Consider the following 17,849-nt stretch of genomic DNA (forward strand, 5'->3'; position numbering starts at 1 on the left):
ACCCAGACCTGGATATAAAAGATCACACACACAAATGAGACCAATGAAGTGAAGAAGTAGGCAAACAGTTCCCATGTTTAAAAATAATAATAATAATTATTATTATTATTATCTCACTCTGGCCCCATTTCTGTGTGTGTGTGTGTGTGTGTGTGTGTGTGTGTGTGTGTGTGTGTGTGTGTGTGTGTGTGTGTGTGTGTGACCTGTTGCAGCAGCAAAAATAAAAATAAATAAAAAAATTGCACACAAACAGGGCCAAAAGGAACGTGAATATCTGAGAATTTGCAGGTTTGTGGCTCACAGACCTAAAAATGAAGACAACCAGAAATGACCCTATTTCTAAGGGGTTTTACTGCTCTGTGTGTTACTTTATCCTGCTTCACACACTCTGTCTGTAACATCCCTCTGGACGCACCGTGTCTGTGATAAATGTGACTTCATGCAAGTCATGGACGCGTTTGTAAACCTATAAGAGCGCTAAAATAAACTAATAGAGAAATAAATGTGGTTTCATATGCAGAGAAGTCTCCAGATTCTTTCTACGGGGGAAGTTCTTTTCTTCTCACGCACTTGCGCGTTTCACTCTGGAGCAATTAAAAGAGCCGAGCGAACACCTGCGCAGGTACCTGCGCCCTTTTCTCTCCTCAGCAATGCAGAAGTCCCGTAGAAATAACAACTACTGGACCATTTGACCAACTTCCAGCTGTTCCCGCAGCGGACTGTGCCACCCCCGGTGCTGCCTACCTTAGAAGACAGAACCCGTGCGCCCCTAACGAGCCTCCCGAGGCGGTCCGGGTCCAAACATTTGGAGATAATCCCGCTAATCGAGTCCTTGCGCATCCGAGAGAGCGAAAACCCGACGGGAGGTGATGTCGAGATCCGCTGGTGTTGTCGGCAGACGGTACAGAAGAAGAGGAGGAGGAGGAGGAGGAGGAGGAGGAGGAGGAAAAGAAAGGAGACTTATCGGAGGCAAGTTGCAGAGAAGAAAGTCCAGCCCCTCGAAGTCCTGCACCCTCCCCTCCGCTCTCCTGCTGACAGAAATAGCAAGCGAGGCGGGCCCCACCAAAAATAGCCTTGACTTCACACGGACCTTCACAACTATTGTTTCCCTGCGCTGACTGACTCCCATTGGGTGCACCCTGCAGCCAATCCGCGCCTGGCTCCTTAGAACTTCTGCAACAGTCCTAACTTTGTTTCCACACTGTGGGTCAATTAAAATAATGGCCGCTATACTGTGGCTCCATCTGCTGTCAAAAACCTCAAAACCCAGAGTGATGTGGCCCCGGGGTGCTGACACCCTGCAGGGGTCCACAGATCAGTGCTCAGAGTTTAAGTTCACCTTTCACGCCCTTGAATGCTTGACTTCAGCTCCCCATATTATGGGCTGCTGATATTTTCAACATTTGTATCTTAACATTTGCAGAAATGACTAATAACCCACTCAGTGTTTCACACAGCTTGTTATTTCTATCAAGATGAAACATCATATAGATCAACGTGATGCTCTAAGACAAAGCACATGTTAGGGAGTCTGCTGCTTAATAGCAAATGAAACGCCATCACACACTGGCCTGCAGTGGTTTGGTTGACATTGCCATTATTTGCCTTTTGTATTAGAGCTTGTGACACACAATAGATGACATAATGCAAACATCAGTTATGAGCACTGACAAGTCCCAACAAAAAACAGTTGAGAATGAAACCATAAAAGCATGAACAAACTCTTATTTTGGCGGGAGTGCAGCTGGAAGCTGGTATGCAATAAAAGTTTCTGCACAAAAGCCTTAAAGGCAACAAACATTCTCAGTAAACAGAAAGAAAAATTCTCTTGAACCTAATTTGGTTCCCATTTTAATTTTGATTTCCTGTCAGTGAGCATGTTACTGTGACTGTAGTTATCTCAAATGGTTCTCCAACAACATATTGCATTGGTTTAAACACACCCTGTTGTCTAGTCTCATAAGTTACTAACAGCCACACTAACGGCCATTTCATGACTGCTGTGATTTGGGAGAATGGTGTACAGCTTTGGAAATCCCTCTTTAAATTTAACACCACTGCAATACACATTTCAACAATATAAAAATGAAAATTTTATTGACAGCTATAATAGATAATAATATATAATATAGAGACAGAACAGGGACTCCTGAACGTTGCATTCATGTCCTCGACAACAGTGGAGGAAAGCCTGTTGAAAGGGCCCTCGTGAGGGAACAGCTTCTGTGGGCCTAAATAACAATGTCATATATTGTTGAGCTGATTGTACAAATAGCTTTGCTCACTACTGTACATTTCATTCACCGAAAGGCCTAAAGCATGCCACAATAGAGTTGTAATCTATGAGATGGAAACTGGTAATTTATGTGGTCATATGTTGTGGGATTAAGGATTATATCTGTAGAGAATCAAAGCTAATTTAAGTCTGTTATGAAAGAGTTTTAAATATTGTGAAGAAGGATTAGTAAGAGAAGAAACAGCCACAGTGAGCTGTTAGATGAGGAGCTGAGGGAAAACCAGAACTGGAAAAAGTAGAAAAGTAGATCTAATCGTGGCCGCTCACGGCTCAGAGTGGATGTTCCTACCATATGGAAAAAGGCCATTAGATTTCAGTCACCGCGGTACGTTTGATCCATGGACACAATCTGAATTAGAAGCTTGCTCCTGCTCAACAATTAAACATAGATAATTGTCAAGGACTTGGCTTTCTACAGTAATTCATTTGAACATCTAAAAATGTGTTAGAACAAAGTAAAATAGTAAAATTATATTTCTATTTCAATAGCAGAGTAAATTTACAGCATTATAGGAATTATAGAAATATAGAAACATGTATGGTTACACTCCACTATTTGTAGCTATGAATACAGTATCATAAAAAACTTACAATATCCCCTAAATTGTCACTAAATTGTTGCTTCATTTTATTATTGCAGCTATGAAAACAGTAAACCTACAGTAAACATTTTTAGAGTTCATGTGCTGCCACTTAATTACAGTGGAAACAGAGAAGAACAGGAAAGAATTTGACTCATTTTACTTAATGCATGGCCATAAAAAGACATAATCTGTTAAATGTAAAGTTCTGAGGACACTCTAGTAACAAATGACTGGAAATCTGCATAAGGAGGAAGCTTTGAGGTGATATGGTTGAGAAGATTTGCCAACATTTACTGTAAACCAGGGATGTGGTGGAAGATAAAGCACTTTGCGCGCTGACATTGACCTCAACAAGGTTGGGTCACAATGGGACAATTAGTCTTGTAGGAGACGCAGAATTGAATGCTTCTGATTGTTGGTTACGTTGGTGTTTAGTTCCTCGGAGGTCAGTTTGAGCACTTTGTAACACGCATTGGTTTTTACACAGAATAAAAAGCAGCTCATTTTCTGCAGTTGTCTGACATTGTAGGTCCACCACCTTGCGCAGGGCACCCAGTAAGTCCCAGTAGGGAGGAAGTAGAGCATCCTGTGTATGTAAGCCACAGCGTTCGAGCACACAGACCTACAGTAAATACGCTGCTGTGGTAGCTCACATGACGCAGGGCGGCTCTCTTGTCAGGTTTTTCTCGTCCAGACTCTTCCTAGAATCAACAGGCTGTTTGCTATTAGCAGCAACTCGCACTGTATCACGTACATGTTCAAAAGTGTGCACAGTATGATGGAAGCCCTCGGTTTAATTCTGGAACATCATAAAATCACTATATACTATATTGTTTTTAGACCACAATGACAAAGTTCACAATTAGAACAAAAATAAAGAATAAAAATAAACAGCTACAGTAAAAATAAGTCCCTATGGAGTGTCTATTTTTGTATATATGTAGGAGGAGGCACTCAGGTACCATATAACTGCCTCTATATTTTCCCTGGTCTTCATACTTTTTCCAAAATCACCTCTATCTTCATAATACAGTTTATCACATTTTTTGAGGCAGAAACTGACATTTATTTTGAGTTTCACTCGCACTTCTCAGTGTTTTTCCCCACTTTCAACCGTCCTCTTGTTTCCACAGAGCACAAGCGTGTGTCTGTTTTATCCTTTTTTCCGATCTAAGTGTCAGCCAGGTCAATAACTGATGTTTCAGACCAATATTGAAACCTCCATCGTGCGCTTGCTCACCCTGAGGTGCCTCTGAACGGGGGGGAACCCAGTACCGTTCCCAGAAACCCTCAGTGTGTGGGTGTACAGAGCTACATAACTGTGCCTGTGTGTGACTCTGTGTGTGTGTGCGCGTGTGTGTGTGTGCGCGCGCACGTGTGTGTAACTCTTCTGAGTGTTATGTGAGTTTGTCATTGCATGTGTTTATGCACATTGACATTAAATGTGTATGTGCATGAATATATGTGTGTGTGTGTGTGTGTGAGTGAGTGAGCGAGGGAGAGAGAGAGAGACTGTGTCTATGTGCACATGTGTGTATGTGGTTAGTCCATTCAATTACACAATCTACCATGCAGTCTGAATCACATCCGGTTTCGAGCTGAAAATAACAAAACCACAGGGTGACAGAAAAGCAGCGCAGCAGGCAACCGCCCACAAGGAGGAATACACACACACACACACACACACACACAGAGAGAGAATCGTGTACTGGTCAGTTAGTATTTTCCACAAACATAATCTATTTGATCTAGAAAGAGCGTTCCTTTACACAACTGATGCCTTGTTTTATCCTCTGATTACTCAGATTTTTTAAACTAAAACATGCTTTTCAAATGATTGTAAAAGCCTCCACATGATGTCAAGAACTGTACGAAGTGACTGCAAATCTAGGTCATTCTAAAATACATGAGTTATGTCCACATATTAGCCCATACAGTCCTCGCTGTCTGCTGCAAACACAGATGAAACCCCTGCTAATCAATGGCGTCACAAAAAAAAGTGTGGTCAGTGCAGAAGATTAAAGCTTCAGTGCAAAAATGTGGGAATCAATATCGGTTTTCATGATGAGTCAAAACCTTAATGTAAATTATACCGAAATGACACCGTTAAAAACAGTCTCTCTGACGTACGTAGCTTCCTTTGTCAGTACTACATGGGGCAGGATGTGGTCAGCTGCGTGTCACAGTTACCTCAAACCTGCAGCGATGTGCTCCTAGTACAGCGCAACATTTAACATCACAAGTGATCTCTCTCTCTCAAAATACACAATAAACAGAAATCCTCACAGAATGATGGTGAGAATAGGAATAATTATGAGCCGTCATCGTGTTGCAGTCATTTTTTTGGAACCGAAATGAGCCTGAAAAACTGTCAAGCAACAAAAGCCGGCATGAATACTGGGTGAAATTATTCAGCTTTTTCATTAATGTTTTCATGAGATTGCTCCACATTTAAATGCTTTGTTTCTTTTTAACTTCAGACAACTTTATTTAGTCAAAGTTTATATAGGTATAGTTATACCTATAAAAAAAAAAATAATAATAAAAATGTGTTTTTACTTTTACTTTATTTATTTTTTACTTTTATTTTATAATCTTTTATTTCTCCACATAAGCTACTGAAAAATTCTTATTTTTAGCTATTATCAAATTTGATCATAAACAGTAAATTTCCAAATGAAACCCATGACACATTTATTCCTGACTTCAACTCAAGAGCATCAAATCAGATATCTATTTTAGTGCACTGCAGCGGAGTGTGTTGTTTTAATTCTCCTCTCTGTGCGTAACATAATGAGGTCATAAAGCCAATATAGGACATGTAGAGGAACTTTAAATTTAAGTTTCATTTGGCAGTAAACATTTAAGTTAACACTCAAAACATTAATGGAAAAAAAACTGCCCGTGTGTGTGTTGCATTGCTTACTGCACATGCGTAAACATGAATGAGCCTGTTTGACGTAACAGAGAAGGGTATGACCCTCATTTCCACTAATTATGAAACACAGTGGTCTCAGTAAGCTGTTTTAACACAGATTAAGTACATGCACACAGCCACTGTCTGTTAAATGGAATTTGTGAGGATGGAGGCTTTAGAGAGAAGAAATGAGGGAGTTTAAGAACAAGGGAAGGAATAAGAAAGATGAAGTGACTGAGGAGGATTAGAGGAAAGCCAGAAAGAGAATAAGAGACGGTGAATAGAGGATCAGTATGGGAGGGAAAGAAGGGAACATAGGATGAGAGAAACAGAGAGAGAGGCTGAGAGCGCTCTAATAATGTTTGGCCTTGGACTGCCAGCGGGGTCCTTCCCCCTAAGAAGCCAACAGGAATGTGAGGAATGCTGCATGAGAAGAAAAAGGAAGGAGCGCAGGAGAGGGGGAGAAACAGAGGAGGAGTATGATGTGAAAGAAAGAAAAGCCAAGGAGGAGGAGTTGGAGGAGGAAGGAGGAAAGCAGGGAATCCACAGCGAGATGAAGATAGAAAGAGGGAGACAGGAAGAAATATGAGGCGTGGGGGGGGGGGCACTGAGGAAAAGACTTATTATCTTTAGTGGGCTGAGTAAACATGAGAACAAAGACGATGAAAATAATAAGGCTGGAAAATATTTGGGAGGAAAAACTTGAGCTCTATTTGTGTGCTTTTATTTCCGTGCATGCAGATATTCATGTGCGCACAGAACCCTGTGTTTGTGTGTGTTTACATACTTGCATTTTTGGTGTGCATTCATGTGCACTTGCGTGTGTGTAAGTGTGTGTAAGTGTGTGTAAGTGTGTGTGTGTGTGTGTGTGTGTGTGTGTGAGAGAGTATCAGGGTGTGGTCACTCGAAGTGCACTTCTAAAATGCAGCTGGGTTTCCTTTTAAAGTTTCTTGCTGCCAGTAATCTCAGCACCAGAAATTTCACACCTGCAAAATATTCTACGGAGAATATTCTCTTTCCGTGCCATGGCGGCTCGTTCAGAAATAGTCTGCTGCAGTCTTGTGGCAGTCAGTTGATAATCATGAGATACAGACAGACAGAGACTTTGCACATCAGTATGTACACGCTAAAATTGTGTGTGACCCTCTTGCTTCATGGAAGATAGTGTGGAGGAACACCAAAACACATTATGTACCTACCTAGAATAAATCAGCGTTAACTTTTGGTTTCACATGGGACACAAACAGCTGTGTACAGCAAGTTAAAGTTCTATGTTTGTAACCTGACTTCCTCCTTTTCACCCATCATAATTAGTCCAGCCACTAGAGGTCCAGCAGTAAACACTGGTTGCTTTCACCCCCTTGAAAAAGCTCAGTAGCCTCACTAAACAGCATAGCAGTGACTGACTTTCCTGCTTTTGCTGTAACTTGATTGGAATTCACACAATTTGCTGTTTAATCTACGTTTAAATTGCACATTAGGTGAATTAAACTGTAAACTAATTTATTTCAAAATAGTTATTAATAGGAAATGGGCTGACAGACACAGCAGCAACAAGGACGCTGCATTCAGAACATTCAAATCTCACATAAATTTAAACTCACTCATCTCTCCATTAAGGTTAACCCCTCTGCTTAAAGCAGTTAAATTGGCCAAATCATATGGGCAAAATTCTTGCACGTGCTCGTCTTTGGGCAACATTCAACATTCGAAAACTTCTTTTTGTGAATATGAATGAAACATTTTGTAATTGTGTGATCTGAAGTAGTTTCTATTCTTTTATTTAAACAATATATTTTCCAGTAACAATGTTCCCAGTTGTGACAAATTTTAGCATCTTTAAATGAAGCAGTGACCCGACATCTGTCATGCCAGTCACACAAACCGCACACCTAAATAAATAAATAAAACACACTTACATCCCACGCAATTACATCTGTATACGGTGCAAACACAAATGGAAACCCAAACAAGACACAATCATACATTCCCTTACAGACTGTGCACTCTTTAAAAGGTGCACAAGCACATTCAAATGTTTCCGCGCTGTGTACGTGTGTGTGTGTGTGTGTGTGTGTGTGTGTGTGTGTGAACGAGGGACTGCGACTTTCTGAAAAGACTGACCACATCGAGAGACTTGGTGACGTGCACTGCACAGAAACACAATGGATCGCTGACAGATATTTTCCACAATAGAGCAATGGTGTCATGTGTGCAGTCATCACTAACCCATGTCGAGAGGTGAAATGTGATTTGCTTTTTTATCCATGGACGGATAGAAGAACTAATTATCTAGTTAATCACACGGTGTAATTATCAAAATAAAATTAGTTGTCAAAACATTTGCTCAGCAGACAAATCTAGTGCCAGAAAAAACCATTTCACTGACAGGAGACCTTTGGGAAGTGCAGTGCAGAAACACCACAGCAAAGATGGAGATAAAGACTTTCAACGTTTGATCTTGTTGAATTGAAAGTGAACTGAGGTCAACCCCGGCAACGGCACGATCAGAGTGTATAAGGAAGGGCTGAGGATCCTTTACAGCCTAAGGATGTTTGGAGTTGTTCAAAACACAGCAAGAAACCGTAGCAACCACAGGAAAATCCCAGGGATATTAGCATACACAACTGCACGCACTCACACACACACACACACACACAAACACACACACACACACAGGCCTACGCATACGAACCCTCAAAACACGAAGTCAAATCAAATCAAAACTCACCCTCTTAACACCCACCATTCTGAACAACAACAAGCCTGAGAAGCGTGAGTGTGTGTAGGAAACACCCAGACAGGCCAAAAATAGCTCCACACTCTCGTTCCCCATCTCTCGCTTTCAATCCCTCGCTCTCTTTCTCTCTCTTTCAATCTCTTTCTCTCCCTCTCTACCTCTGTGTCTCTCACTTGTGTCACTATAAACCATCAGTTGGAAAAAAAAAAAAAACCCAAAACAAGTTAATGTTACCGTACGGAAAATTTCACCTACTTAAGAGCACATCTTCAGTATGAGAATATCATATGAGTATATGATTGAATGTATGGAGAGAATAATGGCTATTTTTGGCAGAACTGTTGCAGGAGGGGAAATATGAAGCTTCTCACAGGAAGGAAACATTAGTAGGCTGAAATTTCTCTGTTTGTCTGACACATACAGTAGAGCCAATTAGTGAACTTAAACATTCCTTGAAAATACTGTAGAAAATGATAAAGTAAGGCTGGTATTTCTGTCTGTGTGTGTGTGTGTGTGTTAAAACTGACGTTAATAACCACTGACATGTTTTAGCCACCAATCTTCATCGGGCTTTACTCTCCTCAATCTTTTTTTGCATGTTTTTAGGATGCTGTCACGCCCACAGATATTTTGCTTTGGTCCAAATCATGGTGGCAACTTTGTCAGTTTGTTTAACTTCAGGATACCCAATTACAAGTGAAGCAGGGCTTGTAAACAAAAGTCACATGGAGTCACTAGCAGCATGTTTACTGGACAGTTTTAGTAACCTGTCATCCTGCAAGGGTAGAGATTTTTTAAACAAATGTAATTGCAGTCTTTGTTAAATAAGCAAGGCATGTTGGCGTGGACTTGCTCTCCGGTTCTGTCGACTTAAGCCAACTGAGTGTGTGCTTAAAGGGTGATTATGATTTAAAACAGCTTGGACCTTTTTCCTTACTTTCGACCATCATACCTTTCAGTTACAAAAACACTGCACTCATTCAAGTAATTGCTGAGATCCGGAAATGTGTTGACATCCCAACAACAAAGTCGGATTATAACTTTTCTTTCTTGTCGTATCTGACTTTTTTTTTTAACTTCAGTCACTGCAAATTATTCTTTTAGGGCTTGATCACACCAGCATTTCCGACGACAGAAGTTTGAAGCAAATTCAATACATTCCAATGGAAATCAATTAGTGGATTCAATCGCTGGCAAGCTTGTTGGCTCGGAGAGCTTTGTTTCCCATCATCAACAACTTTTCATTGAATGAATGGTGAACAACGGGGAACAACATTTAAAGGGAGAGCAAATCTAACATTAGAGAGAAAACAGAGGGAAGACGTGGGAGTTATGTGACAACCCTTAAGGGATCTCACAGAAATAAGGGAAATGACCACGACCCCTTAGGAAGGCATTATGTGGTGGTGGCACGCAATGTCTTCAAATTACGTCAGCACCAAGGAAGCAGTTATGACATGTCATGTAGAAATAATAAACATGCAGTTAACATTGTGAAACAGTGGCAGTTTAGCACCAGAAGTGCTCGGTTAGGTTTTAGGAAAAAATGGCTTGGTATGTTTCAAACATGACATGACTTAAGCTACGTTATATGTTAGTTTAGGTCACGCTGGTTAAAAGAAGACAGTGATGACTTTTGGATCTACGTGGGAGGCTAACAGTGGTCTTCTGGGTCAAACCTCTGTGCTGATCCATCCTATCCAGCCTCCTCCCTCCCTGCACGGTCTTTGTCGCTACACGACCTGACTCACACTGCCCATTGCCTGGTGTTCACTGTTCCACTATTGGGTGTGTGACCTTTGCTAATAGGAATAATGGCAAAAAATAGGAGTATAAAACCCTATGTGTAATAAACTGGAATTATCTGGAATTAAACTGGATTAATTATTATTAATCTAATGAACGAGTGAGCGGAGGAGCCACAGAAAGGCTCACACTAGCTCTCTACACGGTGTGATGTGATGTCTTTGAAACAACAAAACCAAAATCCTCTCATGTCTTTTCTTCTTGTGCTTCGGTGTCACAGGTTTCTCGGAAGAGAAACCTTCAGGCAGCTGGATGACCGTCTCTTTCCAGGAACGATGATACTAATGTTAAGCATTAGTATATCTAACATAGACAGGAGATGCTTCATAATTTTCACGCACTGTCTGTCTGGCTCAGATAAGATGTCATAAGATAAAATGTACTGTCCCAGCAGGGAAATTCGTCTCAGCTGCTGTAGCTCCTGCAGGCAGCGCATGAAAACAGCTACAAGCATCAACGCAGGATGGAAGCATCATACAGCTTTTCTCATACACTATAAAACGCTTCGTACACCCTCAGTTTGAAAGGTCAAGATCGGCCGTGTACATCTGCTATCTGTCTCTGTCGCCGATGATTGATGAAAGCGAAGCGTCTCAGACGGGAACTTGTGTTTTTCAGTGAAAGGTTACACCTCTCCTCTCCGCTATGCCCTCTGTGGGAATTTAAGAGACAGAAAGAGAGAAAGAGTGAGAGAGAGAGAGAGACAGATGGGCTTTCCTTGCAGGATATCCTGTTCTAAGTAGAGCTGCTGGGCCCACTCTGACCTCCTCACCCCTCTTGACCCCTGACCCGCTCACAGTTTAGGCTCACATCTCCAATGTTTCCTAATCGCCCAAATCTCTCCGTATTCTTTCAGTTGTGCTCAGGCCCGGTTGCTTTCTCTCCTTCCTAACTCCTCCATCATACTCACAGGTGCCACTTTAATTTTCCCTCCTTCCTTTCCCTCTTTGTTCCTGTGTCTGCTCCCACTCCATCTACTGCCAGCCTTCATCCTATTTTTTATTGATTATGAAAATAACCCTTAGTTTCGGCCCTTCTTCCAGTGCATTTTCATAAAAACCACAGACATTCTTGAAATACAGTCGATCGCTCCTGTTGTATGTTAAAACAATTGCATTTGATTTGATTGGAAAAAAAGACAAATTAAAGCAAACATGTGTGTACTGAAAACAATTCATTTATCTAATCCTATGAATTATAATCCGTTTAAACACAAATAAGGGGACGCACCACACTCTTCTTCATACCATCTATATTCCATGAACTGTTTTCCATGAACTATAGAAGCCACAAGCATGAAAAGAATTGTGTTTCCAAAAAAATGTTGTATATTTTCCTTGTTACTTTCCTCGCAGCCCTGTTACTTCTTCTTCTCTTTGACTCTCAAAGTTCCCACTCCTCAAGCCTTTTTTTCTTTTCTTTTCCTCCAAATACCTCCGGTTTTAACAATGATCCAGCCACCATAATTCCACTTGTTTTTCTGAACATGATGCAGTTCATGTGCGTCATGTGCTGCAAAAGAATACTCTCCTAATACTATCTTGGAACAAGTGAAGAACAGTCTGTCAGTGAGCCTGAAATGATTTGTTGCTAACATTTTCCTGAATCAAGTGCAATTTTCTCCGTACTACTGGTGTGTTCTGCCATATTTTGCCTTGGTTCGGGACAGTGGACTTATCATCACTGCAAATTTCTCAAACACTTGATGGTAATGTCGCTCCTTTGGCAGTACAAGTTCTAAAATCCCACACAATGAAACCACCCCCATAAGTATAAAAATCTTACATTACTACAAACAGGAGTGAGACGATCAGGTACTGTTTCTTGCCCTCGGATGCCCTATTCTTTGTCTTCCCCCACTTTCCCTTTATGTCAGCCTCCCTCCCTGTCTCTCTTTCTCTCTCACTTACACCCAGCCCTCCCACCCTGCAGTATAACTGGAATCCATTAGCTGATGAATGGTTGTTTGTGTTTTTTTAAGCTCAACAGCGCCATCCCCGGCCTGCACGGCCAAAGAGGGTGATAACAAAACATTTGCTGTGATTAGAGGAATAATTAGCCAATCATCCCCTGACCTGCGAGCCAACCCTGAGGTCAAAGAGACACAGAGTGAGCTGCTTCCCAGGTGCTTTCCCATGAACGCCATCAGGCAGCAGAGATATAGTGCAGTCATTGTCTGCAGACAGGTGACACACACAGAAAACATGCATTTCTGCATCCCGACTTTGCTGCATGTCTACATGTCCAGGAGTGTGTGCCGCTTGTGTTCGAGTGTGTGTGCATATGTGTTAAGTGATGAGGATCCCAGCGGGCCGAGCGCAGAGTTTGCCCAGAGAAGCGGTGTTGGAAATCAACACTTCCTGCTTCCTGTGGCGAGAGGAAGTGCTACCGTCGCTGTCCCCTTATCGCTGGATACACAGGCAGCGTGGAGGGAGGAAGGCGGGGAGGGAGGGAAGAGGAAGAGGAGAAGGAGAGGCAGATACGGCCGCACCAGTTGTTGTTTTTTGGGGTTTCTGCCAGGACAAAAATGCTTAGAAATCAGTAAATTATAATAGAATGAGGAGGACGGGAAGGTGAACTTGTGTAAAATGTTGTAGTGCATTTGTGGTGATGATGTATATATTAAGTTAGTGATAACTTTCTTCAATGTGAGCTCAGCTTTTTGGCTTCATCTGTCCTCTGGACAATACAGGAGCATTGTCTGCTTGCTTGTTAATGTTAGCGAAAGAGCTGCAAGGAAATGTTTGACATTCATATGTAGAAGCTTATTGCTTCATATATAACCCTAACCCTTCATATATATATATATACACTGTATGCATTGCAGTAATCCATACAAACCAAGATACAAATCACCCAGAACTTTATTCTCACAGAGACAGTATCAATTTGAATGTCACTACAATAGGTATTTGATTTGCTTTACGTTGCAGGCCATGCGAACTTGCCGTGGTGAAGACACAAACGTGAAAAAAGTGGAGCATATTCCTTGCAGTAGAAAGAGAGAAAGGAGGGAAGTATGCAGTATGTGTCAGTAAAAAGAAGAAATGCAACAAGTTGGATGCATTTTGCAGGTTGCAATTAAAAGAGAGACACAACAAGAAGGACAGAGGGGGAGAGAAGGGGGGAAAGAGATGTTTGGGATAAGGGTGGGGAAGCTTTCAGCACTTGGGATTGTCCCAGATGGACACAAGCCGCTCCCTCCCTTTATAAACAGCCTCTGGCTTCTACCTCTCCTCTCCTCTCCTCTCCTCTCTGTCAACCTCCTCCTCTTTCCTTTAATCCTGCTGTTCACAACTCAGCTCCCACTTTGCAGGGATCCTGGGACCCCCAGCAGAAAATATGCACATATTGACTCTTTTTCTTTGTTATTTGTTTCTTCTGACAGTTGCATCTGTCCCCCCAGCACCAGCACCACCAACACCACCCCCCCAATCCCTGCCATTTCCAAAGTCAACACACCACTAAATGCTGGGCTGACTCACTTCCACTGTGGGTGGTTCTGTTTCCAATTTTCTCACCAACTCGGCCACCCCACCACCTCAGAAGAAAAGAGAAAACTTTTGTCCAGAAAACAAAAAAAGCAGCCAACCAGACACGCAAAAAGACAGAGACATTTTTCCATGTTGCTTAGTGTTAAAGGGACAAAAGCATGCATGTAGATTGCCAAGATGAGGCATGGGGAGAAACCAAGCATGCTTCTCCCACTTCTTTTGTGGCTCTGAAATAGTTATCGCTGTTTTCCTTCCTTTCTTTCTCTTTGGGAGAGCGTGGGAGCGCTCCCAGAGTGCTGCATAGAAACCACCGGGCTCATAACAACAGGAGGAAGCCGGTAACTTGAGTAACTTGGGCCGAGGCAGAGAGGGGGAAAAGGGGGAAGAAGTGGAATGGGGAGCGGAGGACAGGAGAAAGGCAACAAGGGAGAGAGAAGCGTCACACATTTCTCCACATCTTGGAAAAGCAAAATGTGCCTTCACGTGAATAATGAAACAAAAGCCACATTTACAAATGACCTGTTGCATTCCACACAGTGTTTCCCACATGCACACAAAAGTGGCATTTTCACGCACGCTCATCCCTCCGCAACCCCAAACACACTCTGCATGAATATCAGCCAACTTTCCCAACCAGAGCGCTGCCTTACCAGTCTGCGGTGTGAACATTCAGCATGAGGAGTGTGTTAGAAAGTCCCGTCAGTCATGTTAACGTACAGTTCAGTCCATGGAGATCGAGAGCGGTGAGCAGGACACCCAAACTACAAACACACACATTACACACACACACACACACATGCATGCATGCATACACACGGGCACAGTATCAGTTCCCTCTGTCCAAGTGTTGAGAAAGTGAGGGGCCGCAACAAAAGGCAACAGAGGGAGGGAGGAGGGAGAGATTGAGGAAGAGAGAGAGAGGGAGAGAGAGAGAGAGAGAGTGAGAGAGAGAGATTAACCCCACTGAACTGACTGGTGGACTCTCTCCCTCCCTCACTCACACAAACACACACACACACACACACACAGTTGGTTTGCCGTATCACTGACTTCTTGTGTTTTCTCTCAAGCGCCAAGAGGAGGAAGGGAGTGCAAAGGGAGAGCAGAGTGTATGTGTGTGTATTCATGGTCGTGGATGTGTGTCTAGTAGTGTGTGTGCATTTTAAGGTAGGAGTGACCAACTGGCTCAAGTCCAGAGGCAGCCAGCCTGGTAGAAGAAGACAATAGCAGGAAACTCTATATCAGGAGGAGGCAAAATACCAGCACAAAAATAATTAACAGACAGTGAAAAACAATGACATCCACCGTGGAAAACACAGCCTGCAGCCTGCAGTGAACAATGATAGTGGAAACAATGAGCAGAAAAGGCTTTTTTTTTGCTGTTACCACAGGATATAAAAACCCAGAATCCAGGAAGATCTGAGGGGTTAGTAGCAATGAGTGTCACACATTTTAATGTTATTGTGTGCAAAGGCTCAGAGCTTGTTTTCATTCATCACCATTTCAACTGTTTGGGAAATAACTCACTGTTGGACAATCGCAAGCATGTAGACACACATTCCCCATGCAGTCAGTCAGCCATGACTCCCACACAAATCTCACCACCACACACACACACACACACACATACACACATTCCCCCGGCTGTAATCATATCTAGTGATAAGGGCAGCTTCCCCCAGCGGTCGCTGCCTCTCCGACTCCGACCACAGTGACTTACAAAGGCCCTGTATTCTGAGTCTGCTCTGATTACACACACAAGGAGCAGCATTACACCCTGCTAATTTAATTTCCTCCCCCCTTCGGTTCAACCTTTGTGTGTGTGTGTGTGTGTGTGTGTGTGTGTGTGAATGCATGAGGAGGAACTGCCTAAGCAGTTGTTGAAGGGAACAAGCTGCTTGCACAAAAACTGACTGTAACAAACTGTGGGAGGTTAATAAGGTTGTTGATCAATACTGTGATTTGTTCAGTTCTCAAGTTTTCTGTCTCTTCTGTGTTGGAGGTAAAACTTCTTCCAAAGAAGTTGCAAAACACTAAAAATCAGCTGTTAAGTGGTGCTACGGTGGTTTTGAAAAGATCAATATAACGTCTGTTTCTGCTTTAAAAAAAAAAAAAAAAGATCGCACAGGTCTGTCTCTGTAGGAATCCTTTCTTTAGTGTTGTTAGACACACAAATAACAACCTGAGCCTAACAGCGGCAAAACAATGTACAGATGGATGTACAGCTGTCCCAAAGGATTACGTTGCAGCCTTTGCAGCCCATTTTTGCGGGTGCCTGCTGAGGCGGTCTCCTGGATCAAATTCCAAAAGCTTTTGCACCTACTATTCATTCTGAACCCAAAATATGTAAAAATAACAAAAAAAATAGGCGTTAGTTATCCCTAAAACATATGTTATTTTGAGGTATTTGAACAAACACCTGATGACACTGGCCATGCCTGTAAAATGAAGGGAAGGCTATGTGACGTTCTTCGGATAAATGCTGCTTCATTGACAGTTAATGGTGGAAAAGTGCTGAGAAATGCGACAGTCCGCCACCAAAAGGTAGGAATAAAGCCAACAATGTGCATAGTGAGTTTCAAAATATCACTGAAAATGTTGTCTGTGACTGGACATGGAGACATTTGAGGCTGAAACACAAAGCTTGAACCCTCATCGACTTTCATTTACATCTTGGAAAAAATGTACATTTTATTCTGCGTTGTGTTGAGACCATGTGACCCACTTAAACCGTTAATTTATTTTGAAGATCCTGATCAATTTCAGCACAGTTTGAAATACTCTCCGGCTCCAAACGCCTTGCACATATCTGTACAGTTAAAATGTTGTCCACCAAGAAGGGTGGATGTGCCAGAGATTAATTTTTGCTGCCAAAAGAGATTTAAGTCTAAATAACAATATTACAGCACTATGGTACAGTGTAGGCTGAAATGTGTCTTTTTTTCTAACTTAATATACAAAGAGGGGGCATGTTTTGGTTTGGTGTTTGAGACTATGACGGATCACTTTGGGTTAAACAGAATGAGCCTCCGCTGCTCTATTTATGCAAGCTCTCCTGTGATGGTTTCAGTTAAGTACGGAGAGTATTGAATAGCCATATGATCTGGAAATGAAAACCATCCAACATCATCTATTTTCTTAATTACATCAACACTTTTAATTTATAGCTTTACAGTCCAGTTGTAAAAGCACTAAACACTAATTAAAGCTGAACCTTTTTCTTTTTTCTCTCATCTGAGGTTTGGAGGTCTCTCTGTGGAGGTCTCTTTTACAGCCTCTACAGAAATTCATGTGTGATGAGTCAAAATCTAAAATCAGGGTGGAGGTGCAGAAATGCAGAGCCAGGGCAGTTTCATATGATGAGAATCAGTTGTTGGTCTGAATTTTCTCCCCTCCCATGTTTCTTAAACTGGGGGAAAGGACCCAAAATAGGTTTCAGGCCTGCTTCTGGCAGGTCCCACCAGAGCACAAGCTCGCAATATGTAATCCTGTGTCCCTCAGTAAGACGCAAAATTCTCATTTGGATCCTGGGGATGAAATATTTTAATAAAAATCTTTGCTTTAATTTGGAACACGTAAGATCTGCAGGCTTTTCCACTGATTCTGTGTAATGCAGCCTGATGAAGCGGCTGGCTTGCTGCAGGTTGTTTATCAGACTTGTTCAACACATCTGAGTCTCATTTTGGCCAAATAAAACAATGCCGTGCATCACTGTCAAATGCATGGCAAACATAAGGAGTGTGTGTCCACGTGCAAGTGTGTGATTACAAGAGTGTGTGTTGTAAAAAGAGAAAGAAAGTCAGTGTGTGTGTGTGTGTGTGTGTGTCCAAACGCAGAGAATGTGTTTATCATTAAATGACTGAATACAAGGGTGAGGTCCCTCTGGAGGGGCGGATAGCTACATATCTACACACACACACACACACACACACACACACACAAAACGCAGCTTTGCGTTTTTAGTTGGTGTTACTTTCCATTCTTTGTTAAAAGACGTTAGAAAACATCACTG

General features: G+C 42.2%; 1 protein-coding gene across 1 annotated transcript in view; it reads right to left on the reverse strand.

Annotated features, from left to right (window-relative positions):
- Nucleotides 1-14,640, reverse strand: part of hdac7a (histone deacetylase 7a) — a 55,755-nt gene extending 41,115 nt beyond the window's left edge. The window contains exon 1 of the mRNA XM_070839496.1: nucleotides 14,488-14,640. The gene's annotated coding sequence lies outside the window, so the exon portion shown is untranslated. The remainder of the gene's footprint in view (nucleotides 1-14,487) is intronic.
- Between the last annotated feature and the right edge of the window lie 3,209 nt (nucleotides 14,641-17,849).

Source organism: Pempheris klunzingeri, chromosome 11, assembly GCF_042242105.1.
Source record: "Pempheris klunzingeri isolate RE-2024b chromosome 11, fPemKlu1.hap1, whole genome shotgun sequence".
Classification (NCBI taxonomy): domain Eukaryota; kingdom Metazoa; phylum Chordata; class Actinopteri; order Acropomatiformes; family Pempheridae; genus Pempheris; species Pempheris klunzingeri.